Genomic DNA, 7,886 nt, shown 5'->3' with positions numbered 1-7,886 from the left:
TCTTTAAAGTGTTTGAGCTCTGTTTTTGCTCTCCACCACGTCCTGCTGGAAATATCTCTCTTTTGGGTTGCTGAAACATCCTTAATGTGTTATAGGTAGTTCAAAATAGCATGTAACAGGTAAAGTAAACTCAGGTCACATCTGAACTCGTGTTGTCTTGATAAAACAGCATTTTAAAATATAAGACAAACATTTCAGCTCCATTTTTGGTCTCCACCACCTCCTAAGGGGAACATATCTCTTTTTAGTTGCTAAATCAACTATGTGCGGTTCAAAATAAGTTATGGAGGACTGCAGAAAAGCTAAACTGATGCTGCTTCCACACTCTTAAAGGGTAGACTGAAGTTATGGTTCAGCAGATGTATGAAGAACCAATGATACAAACAGATTCCTTTATCTGTTGATGAGTTTCAACAAGTAAACAATTTGAATTCTCAATCCTTGAATCATGCATTTTGATGTCAAAATATCAGAGCTTTTGATACATTTAGGTGCAGTTATTTTGAAAAATCTCAAGTTTCAAACCACTCTCATGTCTCTACATTAAATATGAGGATACTGCTGCAGCAAGGACCTATAGCTTAGCACAAAGACCAGAAGGAAGTGCTAACAAAACCAGCATAACAGCACCTCTAAAGCTAGCTAATTAGCACAATGTAATGCCGAGTGAAATGCAATGGTTGCACAAGGGGCTTTGTGACCCCAGAAAGACCATCACTATTTTAAAAACATGTCATTTTTTGCACCTAAATAGGTAATCCTGAAGAAACTCTTGCATCTGATATTGTTTGGAAAAAACAAAATGAGACGCTATAAGAAATGCAGCTCCTAAAATGCACAAAAGCAATACAAGACAACATACTGCTAGAGATGGTGCATTCAGAACACCAAAATTCTGCTGCTAAAGAAGTTGAGCCTAAACAAAGCTTCTGCAGGAAGACCTTGTGCTGTTGGGGTTTGTTTGGACTGGAGCCGCCCAGACCAAACATGTGTGCAGCCATGATAACACGAGCCTGGACATACTGCTGTATTTCAAATGACACGTCGAACAACTCAGAGGAAGAATGAGAACTCCTCAGGTGATATTAGCTCTGATCAGGCCTGTAATGAATGCAGACTGCTACTTTAATTTCCACTGCAGTGAAGCCACAGAGCAAAAATCCGCAAGTTTTCCTGCATTTTACTGTGAGATCCCAGAGCAACACCTCCTCTTTACCTGGCAGCCAGCTGATAGAAACCGTTTTATTCTGCATGAAGCTCAATAAGCCGAGTGAAAGGTGTAATGGCATCATAGCTGGCAGCGGCAATAACATTCTGGGTGTGACTCCAGAAGCAATAATCGGACCAAAAGTTGGCAGAACACCGAGTGTGTGCCCCAGATCTGGCATGCTGACATTATGACAGGCTGCAGATATGAAATGTGAATACTTTCCCTTTCTTCGATGCGCTCCAGGGCGTTTGTGAGTTATTAAGTCTGCTTGTGTATGCATGTGTAAGAAACACACTGGGACATTATGAACCTGCAGCTGGATCAAAACAAATACCTTTGCTAATACAGGATGTACAATCAAAACAACACAGGCAATTTTAACAAGAGACAGGAAGTGAGCACGGGGTAAAAACAGCGAATGTGTGAACATATTCATAATGTTATTTCATAAAAAGCTCAGAAATCGTAATTGCCTTTCATGGTTTGATGCACTTTTGAAGTTGGATTTAATGTGAAATTTGAAAGACTTTGAAGCCACGTTCAAGCACAAACACACAGTTCCTGCAACACGACACCAAAGCTCACATCTCTAATACAGCTCCGAGACAGCTTCGAGGATAATTATAGCATTTTATAACCTGGGTGCAGGTTTTATAGTTCGGGCCATCTGTTCACTGCCCTCTTTTACTCATACAGTGATGTCACCACATCCGGACAGATCAGAATTAGAGTTAGTGTGCAAAAGGTTATCGGAACAGTGGTTTTTATGGAATTTTATTGTATTTGTTTTTCAGACACTGTTCCATAATTTAATGAAAATCCAGCAGGTTGCAAAGGCATTAGGCGAGTCAGGCCGATCCGGATGTCCCTCACGTCAGAAAAGTTGCTACAGAGGGAATCCTCTGTCCCCAACCCCAATTTATGAGATATGAAATCTTTTCAGTATGATCTCTATCTGACTCACAGGACTTCATTTCACCATTTTCCTCCACAGTGTCAAAATCCCCTTTGCTTAAGGAAACGTCAGCCTCTAAACAGCGACCTACTCGGTAAACATGTCAAACATGTGGGTTGTGCAGTAAAGCAACCCTACTTACCTGTTTTTTTTTTCTGTGAATTAGCCATTTTAACGACACCTCCAAAACAAATGGGGCACCATCACTACATCCTGGGCTGAATTATACTGAGGTACAGACAGACTATTCTACAACTATTTAGACTGTGAGACTAGCATGGTCTAGGTCTATCCAGGGGTCTTCGATCAGTTGGATATCCATAGAAAACATATCCAACCCACCTAAACTGGCTTATTTTGGTCGTGTAGAACCAGCGGCCGAGACCTAATTTGGAAATCCCCAAATATGACACTTTTTCCCTGCCAGGGGTGACTTGGAATCCTGTGTATAAAAATGACAAGCTCTCTTCCTCATAATAGTGACTAAATGGTTTATTGCAACAGCTCTAATACTCCAAATTTGCGCAGTTCCCCCTGCAAGACCCCCAAGTCGACAGAAAACTGGATAAGCAAACTTCCATGACAACTGGTTCACTGTTTTGGTGCACCTCGTGGATTCAAAGACTGACTGTTGGTTGGAGTCCAATTTTTAGCATCTAACATTCAGATTTTTGGCGTTTCAACTAGCGCATATTTTTCAGTCAGTGGGACTTTTCCATGGTTAACTTGATTTAGCATCTCATGCCTGCCAGCTTTCATCAGTCTTTGTCCAGACATTACGTTTGACCTTTAGAATGTTTGAAATGTTGCTACTGTTCCTCTAGCATTAAGGTAAAATGTGTAATTTGTGCCAGAATGAGCCTCCTGTGCAGCACAACCAATGGCTTTCTTTGTGGTATTTCCTACTATTAGTATAATCTGCATCATTGGCACTCTAGATATCAGAAAGCGCAATACTTCACCAAAGCTGCTCAGTTGTATCATTTCTGACGGCTGAAATGTTGAAAAAAGTTGTGGCAGAAATCACGGCAACATATAATGTGTCCATTTAATATAGATGTACCCTCAAAATGACCTTCCACTGAGTACAGGTGTGTGTTATACATGTGTACGTTGTGTACAGATACTGAATCACATGACCTAAATATGTAGTGGGTGGCGGGAATTGATGGGACTCAGAAACACCTCTACAATTTAATCAATTGTTCCTTGTATCATTTCCAACGGAGAAGTCCTGATAAGCCCACAGTGATGGATTTGTGGCAGGATCACAATCATGTGATCGTCAGCAGGCAGCTGATGTAGTGTTCACTTGTTGTCATGGTTACAGTGACGTTGTTCCATTATCTCACAATTACAGAGGAATCTTTAATAAATCCATGGATCCAGACTATAAGCTGCATCACTGCCAAAATCTAATCACTTGGTCCTTGTGTTATTTCTGACCTTCCATGAAAATTTCACCCAAAAATCCGCCAGTCCATTTTTGAGTAATGTTGCTAAAGAGACAGACAGACAGACAGACAGAGAATTATAAGATGCATCCCGACTACCAGAAGTATGATTTACTTCCAGCATTTTGCAGCAGATCTTTGCAGAGTCAGTGTGGCTGTTTGGCGGGTTGCCGACCCTGAACACTTCTCATAGAAATCCTTGCATGCTTCACCTCCATCCTTTCAGGGTTTAATTAATTTTTTGTCATTTTTACCTTATGAACTCTTGTGAAAAACATGTTCTGTGAAGTCACAGTGATCTTTGATCGCTGAAATCTAATCAGTTTATTCTTGAATCCAAGTTTATGCTCAATTTAAAGCATACAAGGTGTATGGAGGCATAAAAGGGTCGGTTTGCTGGATGCGTGTGAAAGTGAAGCATGAAGACAGCTGAGTGTTGACCGTCAAGATACTGTTTTCTTTTGCATTTATAACTTACAGTATGTTATGAGTTTCCTACTTCTAAGCTCAGCACACATTTATTTATTACATTTCAGCTCAGACGTGTGACGGTGAACTCTTGACTGTGAACAATAATGGAGACAGCTCCGGTTAAACAAACCATGAGGAAGCTTCGGTGGACACGCGGACAAACACTCCAGCATCATCGCCGTGACTCATCTGCATGCGCTCTGCAAACACCGTAAAATGTTTCCAGAGAAACGCAGCGGTGACGGCGTGTTTGCATACACAGACCGCCACCTCGACGCTCTCCATGTGTCGCTCGTCGCTCAGCTGTCAGGCCGTGGCCTCCTTCTTGTTCAGTGGAAGCTCTTATCTTGAACCTCCCATTTCCACAGAAACAAACGCACCCCGTCCCCTCAACAGATGCACGTGCACGGCATGTGTGTTTGCTCTCGCAAGTGCACGTGTCGCGTGCTTCTGTGTATTTGCGTGTACTCAGGAAAAGGGGAGTGGTGGTTAGATTCTGTAGTTTCTGGAAGAGACTGCGCCCCTCATCGCACCTCCATGTTCACGCCGACGGTGTGTTTGTTAAATTAAAAGCAATGAGCTCTTCTCCGAGCCCCGATGCCAATTTTTTCTGATTAAGAACTCGCGCAAGGCTGCATCTATAATGCAAGTGAGGAAAAAATCCATTTAGATCTTGAATATTAACAGAAGCAAGCCAAAGGGCCTTTTGCAAAGACCAGAGCTATTTTCTTTATGACTCCTGCCTCCTATAGCTGCTTTCCTCATTAGATAAACATGAACTGTGGGCATGCTTTGCAAACAAACACGAGGAGAACCGGGGAATTGGATTTCAACCTCATATAGAAGAAAAAAAACACTAACTTATTATTTTTTTCCACAACAACAATCATCATATTCATTTGTCTGTTTTGGACTTTTCACACAACATGTATGTTTGCTGTGTTCTCTGGTGGAAGGCAGAGGCCATGCAGCAATACATGATAATGCATTTTTACTTATTTCTCCAGGCTACCAATCAGTGGAGCGTTATTACCAATGATGAGGTCGCTCGTGCAGAAATATGATGAGGTGATTAATGTGGAATCTTTCAGTCATTTTAACAAAAACAGACACAATAGTTTGAATTGCTTCTGACAGTCTCATCGATCAGTTTCAGAGGTGCTCGTATGTTACCATGGTTACAAAATGATTTACACTCACGTTCTGTGTTTCCACAGTGACATATCCAGGAAAAAAAAACATATGGTAACTGCAGTAAAATTAGGGGAAGTTTGTGGCAACTAAAATAGCTTCTCAGATTTTTTAACATGTCTCAATAGGAGAAGCGTCTGTGTAAATATTAATACAAGCAATGGCTGAATTCCATTTAGCTTCTTCAGATTTAGGGTACTGGAAAAACTTCCAAATATGACTTTTTTGTTTAACTGCAGACATTTTTACTTGTTATACATGCGAATGAAACCAATTAGGTGTTTAACTTCCATTAGTTTCCCAGTTAGCCACCATGCACAATCCTAGGGCGATGGAATAAGGTGATCTAAATGGAATGCACCCCATTTTGACGGACAAAAATGTCTGCAAATACATGACTAAGTTTAGGGGTTAGGTAAGTTTGTGGCAATATTTTTTGGAAGATTTTTTCAATATGTCACAATAGGGGAAGCGTCTGTGTAAACGCAAGCCATGGCTGAATTCAATTTAGCTTCTTCAGTTTTAGGGCACTGGACAAAAATCTCAATGATGGCCTATTTTGGTTTAATCAGACATTTTTATTTGTTATACATGCAGGTGAAATCAAATGGATGCTTAACTTCCATTCGTGTCTCAGTGAGCTAGCATGCACAATCCCAGGGCAGTGAAAAAGGTAATCTGAATGGAACGCACCCCACTGTGACAGGCCAAGATGTCCAAAATAAAACCATGTCAACTGCAGTAAGTTTAGGGGATGTTTGTTACTTTTTTAAAAAGATTTTTTTTTAAAATATGTCACAATAGGGGAAGGGTCTGTGTAAACACAAGTGATGGCTGAATTCCATTTAGCTTCTTCAGTTTCCAAATTATGGCCTTTTTGGTTTAATCACAAATGTTTTTACTTATTATTTTACTTATTATACATGAAGATGAAACTCATTTGATGTTCAGCTTCCATTAGTGTCCCAGTTAGCCAACATACATGATCCTAGTTCGATGGAATAAGGTCTAAATGGAACGCACCCCGCTTTGACAGGGCAAAATGTTCAACACAAAAACATGACAATTGCAGTAAGTTTAGGGGAAGTTTGCGGCAACTTAAAGCAGCTTTTTTTAAAAACTTTTTTTGCTATGTCACAATAGGGTAAGGGTCTGTGTAAGCACAAGTGAGTTCCATTTAGTTTCTTCAGTTTCAGAGCCCTGGGGAAAAAAATCTCAATTATGGCCTTTTTTTGATTCATCAAACATTTTTATTTGTTATAGATGCAGGTGAAATAAATTTGATGTTTAATTTCCATTATTGTCCCAGTTAGCCAACATGCACAGGGCAGCGGAATAAGCTCATCTAAATGGAATGGACCCCACTCTGACAGACCAAAATGTCTGCAAAAAATGTGAAGTTTGTGGCAACTGAAACTTTTTTTTTAATTTTTAAAATGTGTCACAATAGAGGAAGCAGCTGTGTTAATTAAAAGACAGGACGGCTGAATTCCATTTAGCTTCTTCAGTTTTAGGATCCTGGAAAAAAAATCCCAATTATGGCCTTTTTTTGTTTTACTTGTTATGCATGCAGATGAAACAAATTTGATGTTTAACTTCCATTAGCGTTCCAGTTAGTTAGCATGCACAATCTCAGGGCAGTGGAATAAGCTCATCTAAATGGAATGCAACTCACTTTGACAGGCCAAAATATCTGCAAAAATATGGCAACTGCAGTAAATCTTGAGGAAAGTTTGTGGCTTTTTCAGATTTTTTGAACATGTCACAATTGCAGAAACATTCGTGTCAATTAAAAAACTGTGATGGCTGAATTCCATTTAGCTTCTTCAGTTTTAGGGTCCTGTCAAAAATCCCAAATTTGACATTAAAAACGTTTTTAGTGACACCTTTTCACTTGTTATACATGCAGGTGTAACCAATCTCACTGATGCTCCATTAGCGTTCCAGTTAGCCAACATGCACAGTCGAATAAGCTCATCTAAATGGAATGCACTCAGGCTAAAATGTCTTCAAAAAGAGGAGTGTGATTGCAATTCTGTGAGTTTCAGATCACAAAAGAAAGGGCACACCACCTCCCACAGGTGTAGAAGCAACAAAGAAGTGAATATAGCTTTTATGGTTGAGTCTTTGGTGTTTGAAACAAGACTAACTGCAGGGTTGTCTAAGTAGTGCTCTGAGTTAAAAATTAACATTTACATGCTGCCCTGGTGCTAGAGGCATAATGTTCACCATCATAAGGATCGCTTTTGAAGTCATCGGGTCAAACCTCCAGCCCACAGCCATTGGGCTTTCCAAGGAAACCGTCATCTCTCTGTGCTCATATATCAGTGCTGTGCAGTGCTTCAGAAAACATATGTGAATGCCATAACGTTGCCTGGGGAGGACACTGAGGAGGTTCAGTCCATCTAACTACTCCCAACCCTTCAGCGCTGGCAGAATGCTCGGCGATGATGTCAGTGCATTCCTCAGGCTTCGGAGACGCTCTCCAGGCAGCACCAGTGAGCTTAAAAGGACTTTTCTCAGCATTAAAATCCACCCCACAAGTAGAGCTCCGAAGCTATGCCACTAGATTGAATGCTGATAAAACTCTTTGTGCATAACTTTA

At 40.5% G+C, this 7,886-nt stretch overlaps 1 long non-coding RNA gene across 1 annotated transcript; it reads right to left on the bottom strand.

Annotated features, from left to right (window-relative positions):
- Positions 1 to 2,642: 2,642 nt before the first annotated feature.
- Positions 2,643 to 4,524, bottom strand: LOC127534509 (uncharacterized). The gene is made up of 2 exons (XR_007942666.1): positions 4,221 to 4,524; positions 2,643 to 3,664 (listed from the first exon to the last, which is right to left on the bottom strand). It is a non-coding gene; the product is annotated as an uncharacterized LOC127534509 (long non-coding RNA).
- Positions 4,525 to 7,886: the final 3,362 nt, after the last annotated feature.

Source organism: Acanthochromis polyacanthus, chromosome 6 (assembly GCF_021347895.1).
Source record: "Acanthochromis polyacanthus isolate Apoly-LR-REF ecotype Palm Island chromosome 6, KAUST_Apoly_ChrSc, whole genome shotgun sequence".
Taxonomy (NCBI): Eukaryota; Metazoa; Chordata; class Actinopteri; family Pomacentridae; genus Acanthochromis; species Acanthochromis polyacanthus.
The sequence above is the reverse complement of the archived record's forward strand: the minus strand, read 5'-3'. Positions and strand labels throughout refer to the sequence as shown.